The following is a 24,924-nucleotide window of genomic DNA, read 5'->3' as shown; positions in this document are numbered from 1 at the left end:
CAAAAGTTCAAGTAAGGTTGATTTTTATGAACAAAAAGAGCTTGGTGTTATGACAACACTTCTGTCATTGCACCAACGCCATTTATTTGTCAGCACTGTTTTTCGTTTTCTTCAGAGATGGAGACGGTAAAGGATATTTCTATTCTACTCTAAATGCCCCACTTGGATAATCATGTTCTGACATAAAATTTCCATTTTCACTGCCAGCATATTTCCAACATTACGCTGGGTGTGGGAGATTGTATGAAAGCTCTCCCTGACCTTAGCGGTTAATGTCCTGTAAAGTTGGTAAGACTTGAAAATGAATCTACAAACTTCTAAGCACTGGAGGGGCATGTATTCTTTAAGGAGAGTCACATTATCTCTACGTTGTGTGTGTGTGTGTGTGTGTGTGTGTTACTAGTTTGTGCCGAGCATTGCAGTCCTGCCTTGCTAACTGTTCTGAAACTGGCACCTTGCCAGTTGTGACAGTACTTTCAGGGGTTTCAAGTGGAATACCGTACACATATGCACGTACACACACACACACACACACACACACACAAACACACACACACACACACACACACGAAAATGCCATTTATTTGTCAGTGAGGGTGAAATGAGCTCATACCCACCAGGGGGCTGCACCCTCTGTGTGTGATAAACCCTCTGGACTAAAAGAGCTGTCGTCTGGAGCTTCATGCTAACATTTTTGCTCTCCTTGCACTTGTGTATCTAACTTTTTTCAGTTAAAGGCGACCCAAACTTTTTTAAGCTTCTTTACCACCACAATTTTTAACAGCAGCATTTTTACTGTGCAGGTTTAAAGATGCAGCAGGTAAAACTGTCACTATGTCATGACAGTAGAGTATGAGATAGATGTTCTGTGGAAAAAAATCAAGCTCCTTTTCCATTTCCCAGTACTCCCAGAACTAATGGCAGAAACTATTCAGTCAGAAACAGCCAATCAGAGCCGATGTATTGGCTTTGATTGGCCAATGCATTACTTAAGGGTCTTAGCGCTGTAAGTCACCCTCGTGTACACACTGCTCATGCTCTGTTCCTTTCTCTCTGCTGCGTTACAGCTGGTTCACCACAACAGAGCCTGCTAGGAATTCTAAGGCTGGTTAGCATGGCCATTGATGACGGCAGATAGAGTTTTCCTGGAGCGGTAAGTTGTTTTTTTCTGCAGACTGCAGTTGGGAGATCCGCCTCCCCCCCACGGATTAGCTGTCTCATTTTATACCGTCACAACATGGTGACACTATTCTGTAAAAGAAAAACAAACATATTTTTGTAAAACCTGCTGCAGCTTTACTATAAGGTCAGAGCTGTAACAGAAGTAAAATTGCATGTAAATATCAAATTTTATTTTAAATATAAATTTGCATAATTATTTCTGAAAGTTCTGAAAGTTTTTTTTACAAGAAGGCCTTTTATCATAAGTTTGTTACATTACTAAATAATTCAAGTAATGAACATTGCGCTTTGGTACAATATAAGAATGAATTCTTATATTGTACCAAAGCTTGATGTGCTTTGTCAGATGTAAACAACTGAGCAGTAAAATGACTTATTTTTTTTAGTTATTGTTTTCAGACTATGGACAGTAAAACAATACATCATTCAAAGAGAGGTCTTTATAACTTCTAGTGAATTGTGAAATGATGCACATGATGCAGTATAAATAAAATATAATTAAAATATAACATTACTCTGGATGTGAGAGGTTAGCATAAACTTATTTAAAAGATTATACCATCAGATTGACAAAACACACTGTAGGAAACATCAACAATGCTCATTAAACTGCAAACTAGTCAGTGTGTCAGAGACCCATTCAGGAAATTACAATATTATTGATATGGCAATATTTAATTTCCAGAACTTTATCATAAAGTGAAACACTTTATATAGATTAATTACACACAGATGTTTTATTTTTTTGTTTCCAAATGATGATTTTGCACTTACAGTTAATAAAAACATGACATTTAAAATCGGCATATTACAGCAGACCAATGAATCTTTCAATCCAGAAATGTGGGCTTAATTAAAAAGTATGTTTACTACCTACTTTAAGGTTTTTATTTTTAAAAGGTCATTTTATCCTAAGAAACCAGTATCCTCGGAATGTCTATTTTTATTTAATTTTTCTAACATGACTGTACAACAATGTCTATTTCAAATGTAGATTTCCAAATTTGACAAAGCCTCAGAGTGGAATACTTTCATAAGAATATGTAGAAAAGTGTGTTTGCAGTGCAGTAATGTTGAACCATGCTGATTCAGTAGAGCACACTGACACCCGTGACATTAACAGATAAAATCTTTGGTGTGTGTGTGTGTGTGTGTGTCAGCAGTGGCTGCTGAGAGGAGCCCTTCCTGTTTCATGCTGTGTGTTACGTGTGCAGCTCATAAAACCTAACAGTCTGCTTACCTGGCACTCACCTCACTTTATCCTTTTGTTTGTCTATCTGCCTTCATGCTGTCTATCTGCATGTCCATCTGTACCTCTCTGTCTGGACATTTCTGTCTCTTCCTGATGTAGAATGAAGACGTGTGTTTCTCTATGTATGTGCCAGATTCAGAAGCCTAACTTTAGTCATGTGCCTCAAATCCAAATTTCATTTTCAGAATGTTGATGTCTGAAAACTAACAAAGCCGGTCATCTCTCCCCAGTATGGCTTGTGGATTAACTTTGTAGCATTTTAATAGAGGAATTTTACAGCTGCAGGCAGCAAGGGTCATTTTAGAAAAAAAAAATCATTTACATGCATCATAATTTGTTTTTAATAAGGATCTGAGTCTTTAGGGATCACTGGCTGATGCAGTTTTGATAATTGCCAATCCTTGCATCTCCCTGCACACTGAAAGCATATTAAAGTTACCAGAATTAATTTTATGAATAGATTTGTTACCCGGTAAGCTCTGCCATGCGCTGACAGAGCTGATGTGATTCAGTGACTCTGAATATTCAAAAAAAAAACAGTGATGGGACTCGATTAAAATTTTTAATTGAGTTATTTGCGAGATTTGTAATTAATTAATCACATTTCAGTCAAAAACCAAACTTTGACAAAAAAGTAAAGGTTTTATTAGTTCTAATTGCCTATTATTTAGAAATTGTCAGACAGGAAAGTGGGTTATGACAGAGGAGGAAGACATGCAGCTGAGGTCAGCAGGCCGGGACTCAAATCTGACGGTCACTCTGAGGACTAAGGCATCCTCACCTGGGTGGCGCTTTGCCTCTGCTCCATGGCTGCGTCCATAAACAACATTTTCACTTCAGAAACCTGTTTTTTTTATGAGCTCAATAACAAAAATATTTCATGTTGCTAATCTCTTATTTAGGTTAAACAACCATCAGATTGGTGCAAAGTACTGTTACTTTGTACCAATCAGCTTTCATTTCAAGTGTTTCAGAAACTCCTGAGCATTCATGGAACTTCTCTGGAAAAAAAGATTTAGAGATATGGATGCTTACAGCATGTTTAGCATTAAGAAAGAATGTTGCACTGAATAGTTTCAGTGATAGGCTAGCTTCTTTTAGCACAACGTTAACATAAGTCTTTTCCAGCGTCCAATCAGATTGGACGCTGATTAGTTCATTTTTCCTTTTTTTGAAGCAAAAATGAACCTCTATTGGGTCAACGGAAGCAGCTTGGTTGTCGTATCGTTTGTGCTTGGAATTTTTGGATGTAAAAGAAAAGATTAAATCTGTTGAATTTTTTTTAAGTAAACTTCAGTAAGTAAACTGTATTTATATAGCTCCTTTCACAGACATAAAAATCACAACGTGCTTTACAAAAAAGGAAACGCATCAATAATAAAAGGATCTAAAATCAATTAAAAAAATTAGCCAAAAGCCAGTCTGAAGAGATAAGTCGAGACTTTTTTTAAATGCGTCAGTTGACTCGGAGCAGCGCATTGATAGAGGGAGAGCGTTCCAGAGCCTCGGGGCCTCCACCTGAAATGCTCCATCACCACGAGTTTTAAAATGAGTTCTGGGAACCGACTGCAGCATCTGATTAGATTTAATGCCTTGAATTCTGTGTAATTGCTCAGTTGAAATTAATACATTAACTCTTGATGTCTGTTGTGTCTCAGTGTACCGACTATGTTGATATTTATTGACTATGATGCTCTAGAGTTGTTTATGAATGTCAGAACACCAAATTGTTGAGGCTGGAAGAGATGGAAAAAAGTCAGAAGTCTGATGAACTCTGGGCTGAACTCTGTAACCGTGTAGCTATGGAGTTTGAAGTTCTCACTCTGCATGTGGGTTAGTGTTTATGCGAAGGAGGACTGTTACAATCATACAAGCTAAATCGTCACGTATAAAAGGTATATTATACATCGTTATAAAAGCCACAGAAAGCCTGCACTTCTGCCTGCTCTTCTCACTGAAGGCTGGAAGTTAAGTGCAGTCGGCTGCACCCACATTTGGAGGATAACAGTAGTGGAATACTGCATGCTCCATCTTCTCCTAATTGTTAACAGAGAAACAATGCCATGATATGACTTTTGATGTTGACTTGGGGTGAGTGTATTGATTAGTGTGTACACATAAACATCAGAACTTCTTTAAACTTGGTTAGTCTATTGACCCAGCCAAGTTTGCTGGTTGTGACACAATCACACAATAACACACACCTTTCGCATCAAGAGGACATGAGGCTCTCACCGTATTGGTGCAGTAGGAGAGATCATGGCTGGGTGCCCAAAGCCAACTATGTACAACTTTTACCACAATAATAGGAGTATGTAAGATGTCTTTTATTAACATTGTTAGTATTCTTAGATTTCAAAAACCCAAACTAAATAATAATTTGACTCATCTGGAGTTTGAGTTTGTTTATTGTATGATCATTCCACAGTGAACCACGATGGGTTTGCTAAATGATTACAACCCAAAGTTAACATTTATGTCGGTGATGAGTGTATGCAAACTTCTCTACGGTATTTTTTTTATACGTAATGTTCCTATGACAACAAACCTCTTACACCCTCAGGGGGTATAAATAAATTTAAATCTTAACATTTTGGGCAAAACCTTTATGCGGAATAGTTTTTGAAAGATTAAAGCCTCTTTTAGCGGATAATAAAAAAAATAAAAAATTTAAAGGCACGTGGAGCCTTTGTTTACAGAGCGAGCCGAGGTCACGTGGCAGCTGGACCCACCGGTGGGTCCGTTGGGGCAGATATTGGCTTTTTTTATTTTTATTGTCCAGTCAATACCCAGTGACAAGTGCAACGGTAAAAGTCCAATGTAGTCCTGACTCAGCAGAGATCTCAATGCATGTTCAACTGCTTTTAGGCCGTTTTTTGTCATGGAAATGAAGCTGCAGCATTTAAGGTCAGCTCAGCTCACAGCTTCCACAGACCAGACCAGGCCAGTCCATCCCATGTCGCTCTGAGCCATGCCAGTTTGTCGTGTACACGCTCCAGCAGCATATGGCGGTTGCATGCTGTCAGGGGAGCTTGTCTCCTGGCTTGGCCTCCCCAGCCCCGGGACAGATGGCAGCTCTCTGGGCCTCCAAGAGCAACTGCGCTTCTCAAGGCATGCGGCCCGCTCCATCCTCTTACCTCGGCTCTTTTCTGTCTGCCTTTTGGCCTTGTTTCTTACTGTACCTCCTCACATGCCAAGACTCTTGTAAGCACATGCCCAGACTCCAGTATATGTCGATGGACAAATGTTAATTTAGATTTTCGATTGAATGGAAATGTGGAATTCAATAAAATTTCCCTGAAACTGCAAATGTTGTCTCGGCTTAATCACTTCGCTGGGGCTGTGGGCTGTCTGCTGATCATAAAATGATCCCGTATTAAAAAAATGTTGGAACACATGTCAGACTTTATAGATCCGATACACCCAAAGTTTATTGTTGGATTCGGATAATAAAACGCAAGAATAAGCATGCCATTGTGCCAATATGATTCTCACAGAGCGAGCTGTTATAGTCTATGATGGCTTTTCTTTACAGACTATGAGTGTGCTGTGACAAACACCATTGACTGTAATACTAATTTTTGTACAATTGTTCATCAGACAAAAGGTTTTCTCTCAGCTGGAGCCGCACATCTTTGGCAAATAAGACAACTTTATCATCCCAATTCAGACTAATTAGACGTCTGTGTAGTGCAGACGGAGACCTATTCATTTTATCGTACTGCTGCTTGGTCAGTGCTTACACCTCCCATAAACATCCAGACATATGTTCTCTGTGGGGAGCTTTAAGAAAACAGAGTTTGCAACCAAAAGTGGAATGTGCTTAGTGATGTAATGTTTTATCATTTCATTGCAGGTTGTCTAAATGTGTCTTAAACAAAGGCCAAAAACAGAGCTGGATTTAGGAGAAGGTGGGCCCCTGGGCTGGAGCCAGTCATGCAGCCCTTCCCACACACATTTCCTTTACTCATGCAAATTACAATAGAATAATAGTGAGTTTTTGGGTGAATATGCCTACACATCTTTGTATCTTTTCCATTTTAAAAAGGTTCCTGGTAAAAAAAAAAAAAAAGGCATTTCTGGGAATGGCTCACCCTAAAGGCATGTAGGGTGAGCCATACATGCTCACCCTACATGTATGGCTGGATATTCTGGATATACAGAATATCCAGTAATCTGGATATTCTGTATCCAGATTACTCTGGATTATTCTGGAAGCAGCTGATAGATCTGGACACCATAGTAATATGTGCATATAGTAAAACCTTATGATAATTTGACTGCATTGAACAGATTAAATAGAATTGAATTGGTGAGTAAATGTTCTGACTATACGCACTACTCATGCTTTCAATAATTTGTTAAAATAGACCTAAAGTGTAACTGCAACTCTGGCAATGCAACATGTCCACAGAAAACAAGAAACATCCAAATTGTTCAGTTTGAGTGAAAAGTGGTGTGCGTGCAATCTGTGCTAAGTAAAAAATATACATTATTTCTAAGATTAATAAAAAAAAAATGTATTTTTTCAAGAAAATGTTTGACTTTTTAAACTTTTCTGAGATTAATCTAAAACTTGAGGTTTTTGGTGGAAATTTACTCCTTTTTTATCTACATTGGCACTAATATGCCATTATATAAGTTTGATGTTCAGATTAAAATAAAATAAAAAAAAAGACAACTGAAATATATGTATTTGCAGTATAGCTTCCCTTTTACTGTAAATTATGCGTTATGTTGACAAAACAACGAAACAGTTGTCCTGCTTCATAAACTAAGAGCTTTGCTGTTATTGCTGCACTGAGCAGAGATCCCTCCAACATGACTGTTGGTCTGAAGCAGAGTGGGCATCAGCTGAGCGCGTCACATCGAACAGACAGGGAGCAGCTAACAGGGTTTGGCTCTCAGTGAGTCAAAGGGTGAAATCTCTTAGCTTGTAAAAATCCATAGTCGTTCAAGTTTGGAGGCATTCAGCATTATAGGGTGAGTTGAATTTAATCTGTGTTTTCCACAAATCATAGGGCCTTAGTTCTGCTGTCATGTTGCTGGTGTGATGATTCCATAACTTTCATTTATTCTCCTATGCCTCTCTCATGCTTGCTTTTTCAATCACTGGAGACGCTGTCTCTAGCGCAGCTGTGTCTAACGCTGTCTGTCAACACTAACGATTTTGTCCCGAGTCTGATCATTTTAAACACAATGTCTGATCTGCTCTGAAACCTGACCTGCTCCAAGTCTCCTCAGGTACAGACAGAACAGAGGTTCTGCTAAGGTTCAGTTGTCACATGCTGACTTTGCTTTGTTTCCTTTCTGATGTAAATATGAAAGAAGGACATGCATGTTTAAAATGTCATTTCTCACTCTTGAGCGAGTGTTTTAATTAGCTTTCCTCTCCTGTAGCAAAATCCCGGGATTTCTTTGCCGACTGTGTCCGTATCAGTCGAATGAAAATCATTTGGGTTTGGTTTTAAATGTCTTCTGCTGGCCTAATGTTTAACTATTATCATGATTTTTTTTTCTCCCCCCCAATAGTCCACTTGTAATTTGAAGAAGCCTAACCAAAGCTGGTTTTATTTATAGCTAATGACTTTGAGTACAGAGAGTCTGTGCCGTTGTGCTCATGTTTTCTTGGCAGTGCCTGTAATGGTTCAACTTACCGGATGTTGACTCACAACTCCTACCAGAACACATGTCTACCGTTCTTCTAATTCCCCCAAATATCCCAGCTGCACCATTTCGCTCAAAATTGTGTTTCTGCCACAGCAAATAGCTTGTGCAGATTTGAGATAAATACAAAAAAGACATCAATTTTATCGAACCTTTATTGAATCATAATGTCTGAAGCTGCAGTAGATAAGCAGCTTATCTTGCAAAGCAAATTAATAACTGTTAAGGTATTTCAGTTGCAGTCATCCACTTGTACTTTCCTCTCAACCTTTTACTCTTCATTTGGATGTTTTTAATCTACTTTGTCCTTCAATGACATTATATTCTGTACAGCTGCAGCTAAATCTACCTTGGTGTATTGTCTTCCACCATCAGCCTGGTGGAAGATAATGCATTGTTCTATAGCCATAAAGAGAAGAAGCTACTGATTAATCACAGTAGCTTTAGTTCAGAACGCAGCAAAACTGAGTTTCCACAAAGCCATTGTTTTTTGCATTTCTGAACTGCATTTGATTTGATTTTTCAGAATATGTAATTTGTAATTGCGGAAAAATGAATAAAAACCATTCAGGTGGAAAAATTCCAACAGGGATAGAAATGAATTTGTCCCAATGAGAATTACATTCTCTCTTTTCTCTGGCTTGCCAACCATAGCAGCATCCTCATCCTCTTAGGGAGCATGAGGAGCAAACTTTGACCCTTCGCAACTTGAACCGTCCCTGTCTCTGACCTTTTATCAGCTTCTTTTTGTTCTAAGGTTGAATTTTACTGGTGTGAACTGCAGGACACTTGATGAAATTGTTTCAGGATGGTCATTAGAATCCTTCAAAAGTAGCTCACCTGCCGCAGGGTTTACTCAATCCAGTTGATCACTCCACACCCGCTGCTTATTCTGGTGTTGATTTGTACTTCCTTAAGTGACATCATCACATGCCCTGTGGTAGAATTGTTGTTTTTGTGAAATCAATCAGGGAAAGTCCATTCAGTTCATTATTGTGCCATCGTTGCACATAGTTACAGTACCATGTAACATGACATTTTAATTAAAGTATTTCAAACAGGTACATGTAAAACTGGTGATTTAGTATTTCAATAAAGCAACTAGATGAGCAATACATTCTGAATTACAATAATGTCTAAAAATCTTGACATATATTAAGTTAAAAGCGTTCTGGTAAAATACTTTAAAGTTCTGGGTGAGCCTGGAAAAAGAAAATGGAAGTACAGCATATTTTTGTATTTTTCTCTTACCTTTTTCTCTAAATCTAGATCTTTACAATGAATGTTATCATAATCTCAGTGTGTGAAATATTGCACTTGAAAAGGTCTGCATGATTGAACTTCTGGTAGTTCTTCTTTCATGTGCCATCCATTCACATTCTGCTACTAATTAATCTATTTGGAAAATTGGATGGATTTTAATAGCCTTTTATGTGCTTATACCAAATGGATCTCTAAGATAAAGGAAAGACGTGGGTATGCCTTAGTGATGGAGAGGAAAAAGACAATGCATTCATTGATATTTTTCAATTTGTTTCTCAATATTGTCTAATTCTATCCCAAATGTGTATCCTTTATGTATACCTAAATTGGAAGCAAATGAACTAAGGTCACATTCAGACAGCAGGCGTATGTGAGCCCATGTCAGATGTTTTTAATGGCCCAATTCCATACCTTTCAACCCCCCCCCCCAAAAAAAAAAAAAAAAAAAAAAAGAAGAAAAAAGACATAATTGCTGCAGGTGCCCAGCGATAGCACTGCCATTAAATTAAATGTGAATCTGATAGTTCCTAAAGTGTCTGCAGTCTGAATGGCCATTTCGCATTTTATTCGACTTTTACGTCATTGACATGAGACAGGCGTCATAGTTCTGCACCATGAAATCAGACGCAGTGAATCTGGATACAAACAATGACTGAACCAGTCAGTCCCAATACTCAACTTCTTTTTTTTTTTAACTTCCTTCATCTTGTTATGATCTTGTGACAATCTTGTTGGCTCCCACCTTTCAGCAAATTTGAAATTGATCCATATACAGTGGCGTCCATTACTTCCATAAGAAGTGCGCTGCTTTGTGACTTCTACGTTGTACTCCTGCACATGTGGTTCGTTTTAGGGTTGTAAACCGTTCACACAGAAGTTTGGTTGTGCTTGCTTTTAATTAGTAGTATGTATGATCACACAAAATGAATCAAATTTCAGCAAAAACATCAGAATTGAGCATTAAGACCTGCTTGGTGACTGTGATCTAAGACTGAAAAAGTGTGAAATTTTGACAAGAAAATTTGTGACTGTATCACATGGTTAAATTGTTTGGTGGAAGAATAACAACCAGCTTCCACTAACCAAACTTAATATTTAGTTTGTCTATAAAGTGTGTGCTAGCAGGAACTCTTTTGCCAACTAACACAGCCTGCAGGTCATGTTCATAAAGGCACAGCGGGAACGTTTTCATGTCTTGTTGATATGCACAGGAGGCATATCCACCGCCAGGCACGCGGCTCAGGACAGTAGCAGAAATTCTGTCTTTTCAGCTTGTTTAGTTGCGTGGTAGAGCATACAGATGAGCTCAGGTTCAAGGGCTCCTCTACTGTAAAAAGACCTTAATGAAAACCTGGCGCTGTCAAGTCTCCGCATGCCTCGCTCCACGTTTTAAGAGGCTGGAACACAAAGACTTTGTCTTTGTGCTTGACCAAAGAGTGAAGTTAATCTTTCAAGTTCATGACTATGCACACATTGACAAAAACAGACCAACACTTTTCAGATATTTCATACACCCACGGTCACACTGGTATTTTTTCAACTCCTCATGGTGCTCTTGCACAAAGACACTTTTTTATTTCACCCTGTAGAAAAACTGATCCATTTGATTCATGTGTGATTGAGTAGTATAAGCTGTCTCGCCCACTCCGTCTTCACCTCCTGCCCTCTCTGCGAAATATAATGTTCTTCCTCTCACTTTTTCATTTTTCTTTTCTTCGCTCTCATGAGCCTTTATGACTCCGTTCTCACTTTTCCCCGAGTCTTGCTAGCATGGGGTAAATGAGCATATCGATAGCTGCCTGTTTCATTGGCTGTTTCGACTCCCAATTCCTTTTTTTTATGTTGAGAATATTTCAGAATATGCAGACAGAATCTCAATGCATCTATTTGGCGAAGAACATTGAAATTCAGATAGACTCGAGTCAGCACTGTTGCCGATCACCAAGAAAAAGGCACACAGATAGTCACACTTCCTCATTGCCCTCTCTTCGTCCATAATGGCTCCTCGAGCTGTATACATACATCACTGGTGTGCTGCATACTCTGTCATGTGTGAAATGGGCTCAAGTTGATCCTTGCCCTGGGTGAGGAGAAACCAAAGTGTTTCACCAGATGGGACGAGAGCACCTCTCTGAAAGAAGGAGGGGGAAAAAATGGGAGACCAGACACAAGGTTAGAAAAAGTGAAATGGAAAAACAAGGTGAGCAAAGGGCTAGAATAACTGGGTACGAGAAGAGTTGGCAAATGAGAGATTATTCAGTACGATAAATACGAAGAGGATTGAATGGGAGGCAGGAAGGGAAGGTTGGATGAAAGTAGAGTAATGTGTAAATGGATGAAGCAGAGTTTGAGCAGAAGAAAGCCAAAGATGGAGGGATGGACAAAGGCTGCAAAAAACTAAGGTTTTTGCAAATGCATTGTAGAAACTACTGAATTCATTGAGAGATAGTGAGAACGAGGGGCAGAAAGGAAACGTTTCTCTATACTTTAGAAATACTATAAACAAAAGAATGAAACATTCAGTTTCTCAAGACGTAGTCGTGGAGAAGTGTGAAGTATGCTGAGTGCGAGGCCAGGATTTTCAAATGGAAAGGTGTACTGCCCCCTATGGGTTGGGCATCAGTCTCTACCTCAGGAAGAGGAGTTGGTGTCTTGTTCACGAGTGACGGTGGGATGGAGCTGGTGATGGACGGACAGATTGAGGCTCCATTTGCAGTGGTGCTTGCACCGCTCCAGTCTGTTGTGGTGAAGGAAGAGCTGAGCCTTATGGATTATGGTTGAAAGAACAAGATCCCGGATACAAACGTCAGAATGAGCTTCCTCTGGAGTTTGGCTGGACGTACCCTTGCCCTTTGGAGATGGGTTTGAGAAGCTCTATCATCAGGTGACTGCTCAAAGTAGAGCTGCTGATTTTCCACATTAAAAGGAGTCAGTTGAGGAGGTTCAGGTATCTGATCAGGATGCCCCCCTGGCTGCCTCCACCTGAGGTTTTCCAGTCATTCTTCATGGAGGATTGCCCAGGGAAAACTCAGAATTCTCTGTGGGAATTATGTATTCCATCTGGCCTCAGAATGCCTTTGAATCTTCAGATTGCGCTGACGGAAAGGAATGTCAGGTTCCCTGCTGGACCTCATGGCCATCAGTTCCTTCGGAAGAGGAGGAAGAAATAATTGATGAGCTGGAAAATCTAATTTTATTTGCCGCGTTATTGGAAGCCAAAAAACACGACGGGTGTCGGTGAGACCTTCACTCGCTGCATCAGACCAAAACAAAGAAATGGGAGGTCAGTGTTTTGGTCTGGTCATGTTCATTTAGCTTCTGGTTTTACAAGAAAAAAACAGATTCAGGGTTTAACAGCATGAAAGTGCAGCCATTTTAATCTTTTGATTTAAAAATAAAGAAGAAGCTTTAAGTGTCTTTGTATTCACTCATTACAAAAGTATTCTTGCATTGCTTTTGTGTGGAGTGTTTAGATGGTATTTTTGTCCTTTGATTATCTCAGAATTTTTCAAAGAAACACAGGTGATCACCTGTGACTTCTCCAGCTGATTGCATGTATCAGACCATTATGTCTGTACAAGCGGTGCACCGATAAATCGGCAAGCTGATAAATCTGCGCCAATTTCCTTAATTTTGGGAGATCAGCGATCTGTGGATACTTGCGTGTGAAGCAGATCTTATCCACCTCTGAAAAGATCTAAAAACCAACCACTGTCCTCGACTGCTCTGCAGTGACAGAGGTTTGACTGACAGACCGGCCCACCAGATTATATCTGCACATTTACAGTCAACAATAATCACCTGACTGTTGCCAACTCAGCAACTTTCTTGCTATATTTACCAACATTTCAGACAAGAAAATTAGTCTCGTGCAAAAATGGAATTGGTAGGTCAGGCTTTTTAAAGATTTTTTATTGACGATGGGCCAGAAAACTGCAGTCAGTGCACACCTGATCTGTACCATAAAGACTTGGTTAGAAACAAGGGAAGGTTAGATCCTTTGTAAAGGTGTCATTTGACCCGTCAGTTTCCCTCTTTGACTCTTGTGTCGATTTTTAATCAACATTCTCATAAGCACTTCAGTCTAAGAAATGGAAAAGTAGGGAGGTGACTTGGGAGATGTGAGAGGTTTAGACAGGAACTGGGAGAGTGACAAGGACAGAATAGCAATGGAAAACTGATAGGAAAGAAATTTGGTGGAGAGATGACAGAAAATCCACAGAAAAAAGGGAGGAGAACGAGGTCTGGGGTGTTAAGGAGACGGGAAGGGAGAAAGGACATGAATGCTGAAAAAAAGTGAAGGACATTAGGGGTAGGAAGAAAAGTGGATGGAGAGGTTTAGGACAACATCCAGGTGAGAGGAGAGTTAGGCAGACAGCTGGGGGAGGAACGACAAGGAGAGCGGAGTCAAGGAGGGAAACTGTGGCACTGCACCACTCTGCTGCAGCAGCTGCAGCAACAGCACTGACCGACAGCCGTAGCCTGACAGCTGACTGTCTGTTTGTGCTGGCTGGCTGCATGCAGCAGTGCCCACCAGCTTAACTCCACCACTCCCTCTCTTTCTGTTTGACGCTCCGCAGAACAAAGTTTATTCAACTTTAGTCATCTCTCCAAATGTAACTTTTTAAGAATAGCTGTATGTGACGTTTTTGGCGATCGTGAAGCAAACCATATCCTCCTACTGATGAAGTCAGTAACATAAAGTAACTTAACTGGTCCAACATTTCATTTATTCGTTTAGAATAACTTGAAGTGGCAGTATATTAAATTGACTTTTTGAGCTTTACATCATGTTATAAAGTGATTCCGTCATCAAAACCATATCAGGAGTGTTTGATTATTTCATGCATGTTTGAGAAATAGTTTAATCTCCATTCAGTTGTGAATGGTTGCCATTCTGGGTGGATTTAGCTCCGCCTTCGAGACGAAGCTCCTCCTCTGAGCTGCTGTTTCCAATCTTCTGAGTTTCTGCCTCACACAGAGCAGACCTCCCTCATGACTCAGCCACTTAACTCCTTCAGACTAGCCAGCAGCAATTAGCAAACACTTGGTGGAACAGCTCATTTCCTGAACACATTAAAGGAGCTACTTTACAATGCTGATAAAAACGTTAAAGGGTTCATAGAGGAGCCATGTTGTGATGACTTCCTGAAGGTGGAGTTTCAGAAAGAGCAGGAGTTTTTGAAAAGACAGAGGCCCAATTTCAAGATGTTAAATTACAAAGTCACATTTTCTTTGTAATATGACTCATATTTCAAATATGAGTAATATTTTAAATTTGTAGCATTTTTTTTGTAACAACTGAATGTGACATAGTTACTTGTGCAATAAAATGACAGCCTTTGCCAGACAAAAACATTAAATGATTGTTCTTATATAAACTGCTTCACTTTGTTTCCTCCATCTGTTTTCCTCTTTTTTTTTCCCCTTTTGCTTATGTAACCTTGAGTCAGAGTCTTTTTTTCCCATATCTTCTGGCACTTTCCAAACTTTGTTTTGAAAAGAGTGTCATACAAGCAAACTTATCATTATCAACTTCAACTCCAAAATCATCCAGACAAGATGTATAAATATATATAAAAACACATTCCATCATGGCAGAAAGCAAACTCGGCGCTCTGAGCGACACGTAGCCCTGCGAAGCCCTCTCCCTGCTGCCCAGCCATTATTATCCTTCAGAGTGAAGCGAAAGATAAATGAACTCGAGATACGTCCGCGGACTTAAAGGCTGATAAAGCGGCTGCAAAGTGTCAGCCTGAGTGTCCTCCTTCCTCCAGTGGGTCATGCATGATTATCTTTAGAGAAGAAGGAGCTTCTTAGATACAGCTCAGACGGGGTCATCGCAGCGTAACCAGGCCCCCGCTTTGCAAAGTTGGGCCATTTGTCGGCTCTGCTGCTGCATTGCAGCACTATGGCGTCCTCTCTGCTGCCTCTCCGCCTGCTTTCCCCCCCCATAACACTTTACTAGAGCTTTATTTTCCTTGCTCGAGGGAGGTTGGGTGGGGGGGGGCGAGAAGACTGTGTTATTAACCGCAACTGGAACTTGTGTTTCATCAAAATAAGGACGGTATTTATGTACGTGTGGATGTCAGAAGGATGTAAAGCTTGTGGAGATAAGCCGGGTTAAATTGTGCATACAAGCTATAAGCTGGCTTTCGTCTGGGAGCTAATGCACTTTTCTCCTCCTCTTTCCCTTTCGGCTTATTCTCCTTGTAGTCTAGCATGTTGAATCAATGAACTTTCAGCTCCTATGCGTCCTTCTCCTCATGTAGGAGTTTCTTAACTACAGTGCAGTTATGAACTGAGATCATAAAACATGGGGTAGGCAACAACTGAAATTGCAACAGAAAATGTCTATCAGTGAAAGATGTATTAAAAGGGCAGTATTACATGTTTTCCAGCCACATAGAATCATTTCATAGCTCAAACAAGCAACTATGTTACCTTCAGTTCTTGAAAAAAATGGTGTATATATATATAATTAAAATGGACTTTTTAATTTAACAATTATAATTGGACCGTTGTCTCTTTAAGAAGCATCTGCTCTTTCTGAAACTCCGCCTTCAGGACATCCTCACAACATGGCTCCTCTATTAACCCTTTTAACATCTTTACCAGTGATTCACTGAGAAGCAGCTCGTATAATGAGCAGATTGTTTCTTTAAGATTAAGTTACATATTATTTTAAGAAAACAGATTTTGTTTAATGTTGCTGTTCAACGTAAATCATTCTTGAAACAGGACAGATGAAATCATTTCTTTTGCTTTTTGTATTTATTATTTTTTATGGTTTTTATTTGTTCAAATAAGTTTAATGTTGCTTCAGCAGTGAATACCAGAATTAAAAATGATACCTTGCTACCTTTTTTTTGTGAGTCTATAACAGTAAAATAATTCATTTGGTTCTTCCTGTTTCTCTTCCTCCCAGTTGCTTCTGAGCTGCGCTCACAGCTGCTCTGATTGGTTCATGAGGACACCGGTGTCAGCATGACTGTTTAACATGCTTTACACAATTTTATTCTAATATGTCGTTATTATGATTATGATGATTTTTCACCATGATCATGATTTTTGTGGTTTCTGGTGCCCTGCGTGCGTTGCATGATCTGCATGGGTGGAGCACTGGCTCTCTGCCTCTGAAAAAAAAGAATCTTCAAAGCAGTCAGTTTCTCCACATTAAACAGCTGTTTGATCTAGGAAATCTTGCGCCTTTGTACCATTATGAACAAGAAGAGATCCACATGGAGGATTTAAATCTTTTTCATACAGATCATGATCATGTGGTATTTAATGCTCCACAGTATCAGTCAGCAATCAATCACACACTCACTCCAGATTCCTACTGTAACACTATTTAACATGATTATTTGTTTTAAACTCAATACATGCATTGAGCTGAAAACACAATCCACGTGTTGCAGTTTAAACAACCAAAAAAAAAAGTCTGGTCAATCACATTTTTCTTCAGCTTTACAATACAGCCCATTTTTTTCCACCTAAAAATGTTTCAATGATTTGGTTAATTTATATAGTTTCAACAATTTAGTGGCAAAATAACCCGTTTTGAATGAAAATGCCCCAAAAAGTATATAAATACAGCAAACAAACCAGTGCTATAAAGTGGAGTTCATTTAATATAATTCTGGGACTCAGTTCAAAAAATAACCTCAATGATTTTAAATTCCATATTATTACATTATGAGATGAAATAATATGGAATAATACCCAGGTAGTAGTACAGTAGTAACATAACATAAGTCACTGCAGACTAACGTCTCCAAATTCAGAAGCTTTTATTTTTTATTGTCTTATCATTACCTAATCAAATAAGGCAACGGTACAATTTTCTTATTTTCTAAATAGGTTCCTCATGAAACTGGCAATTTCTTACTTTTGCAGAATATGTGAAATATGCCTCTGTTATTATAAAAGCAAGTTGTTGAAACAAAAACAACACATTACCTCAATCCTTGCACCACTGAGCATTTGCTTTAGTATTGTGTGACACTATCTGTGTTTCCATTACAAATGTATGCAAAACTTTGTTGATCTTTCACTAATCTAAAAACTCCACCCACAATTTCGGAATTGCTGTTTCCTTTAAACGAGAAACCCAATTAAAGTCACAGGCGAGTAAGTTTGTTCACCCGATAAGTCATTAAAAAACACGCCGTGACATCATTCTCTTACCACTTCCTGTCGTCTTTTTGACATTTCTGCCAGTAGTAACATTGCTCAGCATGTTTTCATTAAGCAAGATTCTTTTTCTAATTACAATTTGCTCAATTATATGGTCAGTGGAAGCACAGCTACTGATTCTGTAAGTTTGATTTCCTCTGTTGGACTATACATGTACTCAATTTTCTGTCTTTTTTTTTAAATAAAAATCTCATTTAGACTCGAATAAAAAAAGCAAAAGAAAAAAAATTGTCTCAAAAATTTACATTCTTACACATTTTTAGAAGATGCAAGAAAAGATTGCATTGGGATCAAGGGAATGCAATTTTCTGATTTATTCTCAAATGACAAATGTCAGAACCCATCTGAACCTGTCAGCTTCCCTGCACCATAATGAGGAGGAGCGAACATGACAAGCTGAGAGGCAAAGACAGCACTGTGAGTGAGAGGTGTTGGCTCTGCAGAGTGTGACTGGTTTCACCTTGGTGTCAGAGCGAAGAGTGAGTGATGTACTCCAGCTGCTAGGGGTTGATCAATACTGTGGAGCATGAGTATTGAAAGCTATAAATAATCATTATCAATAGCTACTGAAGTGTTCTTGAAAAATGGTTTTGGCATTGTTGACATTGCACTTTCTTAAATTGGCACAATACTAGAAAAATTCTTTATTTTAATTGAAGGAGCGTTTGCAGTGTATCTTAAGGAAAGTAGTCCTCAAATGTTTGTGCTTATTTGAAAGTAGCTCTGACTAGGGATGCACCGATTGCAGTTGTCTAGCCAGTCACGATAACCGATCTTTAAAAAGCCTGACCTGCTGAGTCCAGTTTTGGCCGATTCCAATTATTTTTGTCTGAAATGTCGGCAAATATAGCAAGAAGGTCACTGAGTTGGCAACAGTTAGGTGTCTATTGTCAACTACAAATATGCAGACATGACCACCAGGTCTGACAGACCCACCCACAGACCTGGCGGGTGGGTCTGTCAGTCAAACCTCTCACTGCAGAACAGAACAGGACAGTGGTTGATAGTTAGACCTTTGCAGAGGTAGATAAGCTCTGTGGATAAGATCAGCTTCACATGTAAGTATAAGCCAATCACCGATCTCCCAAAATTAAGGAAATCTGGGCTGATTTTTTTTGTAAATACCTATCTATATAACACTCTACAATTATAATGCTTACAATACACATAGAAAAAACTATAGCTGTTCACACTTCTTTAAATGTGCTTATTTTGCCCCTGATTTGTACGATTTCAGTTCTATAACTTAAGATGTGGCCACACTGCTGTCTGTCTTGCATTGTTTGGTTGAAATTGAGGAAATTTTGTGGAACAATAATTTTGTTGCATGTGTTGCTTTGATTTACTCATGCTGTACGTATGTATGTATGTTCTTTGCTTTGTAAATTCTTTTCCATTCCATTATTCTTCCATCCAGCATTTTCCGCTCTTTCAGTGCCTCAGTGTGTATGGTGGTTTCATCAATAGCACTTATTTTAATGCAAGGTAAATGGAATTGTAGCATTACACAGAATGTGTATTATGCATCCTGCTTGTTCGCAAACACACTGGTGTTTATGAATGTGTTAACTTTGGGTTTCAAATGGATCTTACTGTAAGGATCATAAGCACCGTTCCATCCCTCTTCCCATATGTGGAAGGTCTGGGGTCCTCCCTGAAAACCTTACACTGACCACAATTGTTTGGGATTCAATTTTAGCTCTTCCCTATACTGTAAAAGACCAATAGTGCTGTGTTGTGCAATACTAAGCATTAAATGTAAGATGAGAATGCTTTCAAACAATTCACTCCCCTTTAGATTTGACCATAAAAAGCATGTGGCTTAAAATAGATTTTGGACAGTAAATGTTGGTAAAAACGAAGAGAGATTCTCTCAAACTGTCTTAAACAGAGACAAACACACACTTCAGCACAGGCCTGAACAGCAGAAAGGCGTAGGACTCCATATGTGGGTGGCCTACAGTCGATACCGTACCTGAACGCATCCTCTGAAGATACAGGATGTGCTTAAATTTTTGTTGGCTGAAGAAAAGAACGCATCAACTATTGCATCGTTAATCTCTGGGCTCAGGCATTTCTTTTCTGCTCATCCTCTGTCTCTCTCCTTGTCAGACTTCAGACTTTTTTAAACCTCATTAGCTCTCACCGTCTCTGTCCCTCTTTTTCACACTGCCACTTTCCTCCTGCCTTCCTCTGTGATTACTCTGCCTGCCCACTTGTCTAGACTGGTGCGCTATAGATGTGCGTCTACAGACAATGTCCCAAACAATCAACTGTCACATGGTCGGTGTGTGTCCGGAAGTCGCTGCCACTTAACATGAAACCACAGGAACGAAGGGAAACAACAATTTTTGGTAATTTGTGATCAATAAACTTATCTCTTTCATTATTTCTAAGTAAAATACACATTATTCATCTTATTGACAAGGTCCTGCTTTCTTTTGTTTTTCCTAATCCTTGCCAATTAAGACAAATGAAAAATAATTAATACCTAGATTTAATAAAGACAAATCAGTAATAATAATAAACAAATAAACTCTGCTAACCTTTTTTTTAACCATTTAGCCTATGTAGCTTATGTAGATAAACATTTATCAGAGTAACTAACTGCTAAATTAACAAACATTGTAGTAAAAATGTCTTACCATTTAAAATTGGATCAGAAGCTGTTCATTCAGCTATTGGGTCCCTCTCACACTAGCTTAGACTAAAACCTTTAGCTATGCTAGTGTTGTATTTGGTACATTAGTTTGGAGGGCCTCTTTGCCATCACCCTAATCTTAGTTCTCTTCACAGACTCTCAGATTCAAGTAGAGATTGAATCTGTAAAATATTGATATTGCTTCCAGTCAGATGAAACATGCTGGTCAAAATAAAAATATTCCTTTAAACATAAATCTGCAAGAGGCATAAAAGAGGCATAAAAGCAAAAAGGAGAACCATAGGGCAGCAACTCAGTGGTTAACGGATTTAGTTCACTGGTGGCAAAATATGTAATTCGAGATGCCATCTGTAACTTGTGCATTTTTAAATTTTGATAAGCTTAAAACACACAAGGATGCAAAAACAATTAGGCTTTGATGATGGAAGTCCCTCAAACTACACCTTGAGACAAACACTTGTTCTCCAACTACACGTCAAATATTTATTCAGTGTTTTTTTCCTTTGGAAAAAAAAAACAAACTTCATAATATAAATCTTGCATAAAAATATTTTTGCTTTGCAGTGTTTTGGCATTTACACAGAACTTTACAACAGCAATATTTAACATGTGAGGAATGATTTTATTAAAACTGCTTACTAACAATTATTTCTCCTTTGTTAAAAATGATGTAGCATTGACTATTACAGTTTTGCCTGCACCATCGCTCTCTTTGTGTCTCACAAACAAACTACTAAACTTGTCTTTCTTGTACAGGTTAGGTTTAGGACTAAGGTCTGAACTGAGGTTAGGTTTAGGGTTAGGCTTGCTAATTGAAAAGATGGCAACACAAAGTCTTCCAGTCTTATCAGATGCATGTAGAGCAGAGGAAAACCCCAGCTGTGTGTCTGTGTCCTACCACTTCCTGTTTTTTTCTTTGTTGTTTTTTTGTGAGAGTTGGAGCATCTGGTTTGGATTGAATGCACCAAGGCAATAGCAGATAACACAATATCATCTTCAGGCACGAGCTTACTTTTACCCAAACCTTCACAAAATGACACTAATCAGTGACTGTAAATGTGAATGTGAAAAAAAAGCACAAATAAAGTTTGCAAAGTGTGTAGACACAAATGTGTCTGATATAAAAGGTTAACCTCAAGAGGCTGATTCTACTTCCTTTCTTTTCCAGAGATATGCTTCAAGACATTTCCTCATTCTCTAACACTCATCAAAGCAGCACGTACGTTAAGGGATTATTAAGGGCAGATTTATGGCCCATGCTGACAGTCTTGGAGTGCAAAAATAAACACGCATCTCTCCATGCAATAAATATGATGATTTCCTCTGTGCCACTGTAATTTATAGTTTTGCCTTGTAGCTACATCTCCCAAGACTGGAGTGCAGGGCTCGTTAACTTTGAGATTTAAGAAAGATTTAAAAGCCACCTGTGAACAAATATGCTGTGTCTCTCATATGCAGCAGTCTGCAGAGAAGATTATTTGAGCAGATATTGACTCAGGGTGCCTTCATTATTATGATACTTGAAACACAGAGAGTAGGATCTTTCTGTACAACTTGTTGAAATTGTCTTATTCATAGCGCTAAGATGGAGAAGATTATTTTTATTCTGTCAGTTACAAGATCAATATTAGCTTCAGACAACTTGAGTATTTCTGACTGATCACTGTGAGTTTGACAGCTGCTGTAGCGTTATAATGCAAGTCCAAAACTTCACTATATTCATTTTATATAGTGACTTACTTTTCAGAAATAAGACATTTTAAGTGCCAAAGGAGAATTAATCTCTAGCCTAGCAGTCCATATGTTGACCTAATTAAAAAAAAAAAAAGATACTAAGTACAGGAAAAGATAAAAACAGAACAAATGACCAAAAGAAACATCAACAAAAATCATTTCAGCATTGTTGAGCTATAATAATAACTGGTATCAGTTAGGAGGACTTAGAATCCTTTGATTCACCCACAACCCAAATGTTGATGTGCAGCACTGCATGTATTAGACATCTGATCAACTATACATTCAGTTCCAGCTTTGATATCTGAAACAATAACCCTAAATAAAGACTGATGCGATGCTTGCTGTCTGTTTTTCCTAATAGTAGCAGAATCTGTGATAGTTTTAAATTATAGATACTGTTGATATTCTTCAGTTAACCCCTTTGAAAAGGTCAAATTGCTGTTAAATAGCTAATTGAGTGGAAGGTTCTGCAAACAATGACAGACTACATGGAGTGAGTATATTTGTCGTTTTTCAAAATGATTATTTTCCAATACCCAGCATGCAATGTGCCAGTAAAGGTTGCACATTGTTGCTATTGTGTATTGAAATATTTTTTTTATCTTCAGTTCCTATGGCAGTTCTCTCTCATCAGTTGGGCTTTGGGGGGAAAAGCTAAGGAAAGTATCATTATTCTTAAATATATCTTTTTAATACTATTTACCCTGCAACAAAATTAGAATAGAGTCTTTCATATAAGGAAATAATATGATCTATGTGTAAAAGTTACTTTTTATTCTTGCACCTTTTTATGGCGCCCCCTGCACTGCTAGCACCCTTAGCATTTGCCACAGTGACCTCAGCTAAGTTTAACTGGACTCCTTATGTAAAGATTAGGAATTTAAAGTAATTTCTAACACTCTCTCTGGGTCTTGAATCATTTAATCTTTTTAGTGTGTTTAAAGTTTAAATATTTTATAACTGCATTGTGTAATTCTTTCCAGCGTCTGCTCAGATCTATCCACTCCAGTTGAGCCAAGTCTTTCATTTCTCTTTCTCTTAACTTGCTGCTGTCTACAGATTTGGTATGAACTAAGCAAGGTCGGTTGAATAACATGAATTGTTATGCCTTCAGAGTTTTTCCACGTTCCTTTGGTTTCATTTTTGTTCATCAGGGAGATTTTTTTTTTTTAAATAGGCCATTTATCGCCTCCTCCGACGCTGTTAAACTCATAAAAGCGAGAAACTCTGCGTTCAGCCCTTGAGAACTGCGGCAGTAAAATAGCTCCTTAATCCCCTGCTCAACATCCCTAATCAGTTTCATTCTTTCCAGCAAGACCTCTCTTTCAGTCTGCTTCCCACAGCTCGCTTTTAGGCCAATGAACCTTATTACAAGGTCTCACCTGGGATTGTATGCATTTGGAAAAGCATTCTATCTGTTTAGAAGACAATGGGAACCCTTTGGAGGAAAGCTGAATGTATATGAAGCTTATTAGTCTTAAACTGTTTTGGATCCCATCAATAACGATAACACTGCTGGGCTTCAAAAATGAATCTCCCTGTTTTTGCTAAGCTTATTTTCAACCGTGTTTGGTACGCTGGAGCCTGGAAGACGGACATTTACGGAGATAAAAACACTCCGGTGTCTCAGATTTATATCTGGTTAAGGCCACAGCTTAGATTTTGAATTAATATATTTCCACCAAGAAATTTGCTTGTGGCTGGAAATGAGATGGGAATCTCTCAAAAGATAACCAGACAGTGTAGCGGGAAAATTCATAAGTTAGCCATTTTTATTTTTATTTTGCTAGAAAAGGTCAAGATCATCTGCATAGCACATTTCAGCAACAAGGCACTTCAAAGTCCTTCACAGTTATCAGTTATGACACATTTAGTCAAAAGCAACATCAAACAACATCGTTTATCAATGTCCCAGTTATTATGAATCAAAGGCAGCTTCCAACAGGTGGATTTAGACTTAATTTAAAGGAACTCTGTTTCAGATGTTTTCCAGTTTTCTGGAAGTTTGTTCCAGATGTGTGGTACATAGAAGCTCACTGTTGCTTCTCCGTGTTTGGTTCTGGTTCTGGGGATGCAGAACATGAGCTCATGTGATGTGTATAATGTACAGTTTTGTTTTACATATTTGCTTAATATTTATTTAATCTGTCACTAAGTCGTGACAGTGTGTTATGAGACAATCTGTGAAAAAATGAAGTTCTTCTGCCTTCTCTCAATGCTAACTAGAAACAACCCATCAGAGCCAGGAGCCGGGTCTTAGTGCTGTCAATCATCCTCTGTGTGGCGCTGCTCACTCCCCTCCATCTTTCCCTTTTACTCTCTCTACAAAAGAGTAAAGGGGGAAGACGGTAGCTATGATATTTAATAGAGCTTTGGAGCTGACATCACAGCGTATGATGTTTGCGTCGCTCGGCGCCATGTTTGCAGCCCACAGACCAAAACAAACTAGTCAGAACAACGGTGTTGTCATTGTATTAACGACTGCAGCAAAGTTGTTTTGCAAATTGGTTACTGGATATTCGTCCTCCGCGGAGTAAGGGACGTTCAGCTCAAGGCTGATCCGATGTATGAACTCTAATTTCGGCCAGCTATTCTCTACCGATGCCTCCTGAAGCACTTGGAGGTTCATATGTGGACAGTCAATTTCTGAACACTCCTGTAAATAAATGCCTTGTCTTGTGACCAACTGATGCAAAAAAGTGGTCATTCATGCTATTAAACGAGGCACACTATCCTCTATATAATGTTTAAGTCATATTCAATATTTTAAATATTAAATGTTTTCTTCAATGCTTCCAAATCGAGTGCCCCATTAACTCAAAATCTGAGTGAAATTATTCTACTAGACCATATAGATGAGGCATATTTTTATTTCATTTTGACCCCTTTATTTTTTAACCAAATTTATATTTTAAAAATATATTTTTAAAAAAGTTCATAAAATGTATTACCTCAGATGATA

General features: G+C 38.6%; 1 protein-coding gene across 2 annotated transcripts in view; it reads left to right on the top strand.

The window, feature by feature from the left end:
* The window catches only part of ldlrad4b (low density lipoprotein receptor class A domain containing 4b), a 221,357-nt gene that overhangs the window by 20,706 nt on the left and 175,727 nt on the right, over nt 1-24,924 (top strand). The window contains exon 2 of one of the 2 annotated variants that reach the window (XM_016670623.1): nt 1,068-1,153. The exons of the other annotated variant lie outside the window; for it this stretch is intronic. The gene's annotated coding sequence lies outside the window, so the exon portion shown is untranslated. The remainder of the gene's footprint in view (nt 1-1,067; nt 1,154-24,924) is intronic. 2 annotated transcript variants of the gene reach the window in all.

This window comes from Poecilia formosa, unplaced genomic scaffold (genome assembly GCF_000485575.1).
Source record: "Poecilia formosa unplaced genomic scaffold, Poecilia_formosa-5.1.2 Scaffold36, whole genome shotgun sequence".
Taxonomy (NCBI): domain Eukaryota; kingdom Metazoa; phylum Chordata; class Actinopteri; order Cyprinodontiformes; family Poeciliidae; genus Poecilia; species Poecilia formosa.
Note: the sequence above shows the minus strand (reverse complement) of the source record. Positions and strands in the feature narration are given on the sequence as shown.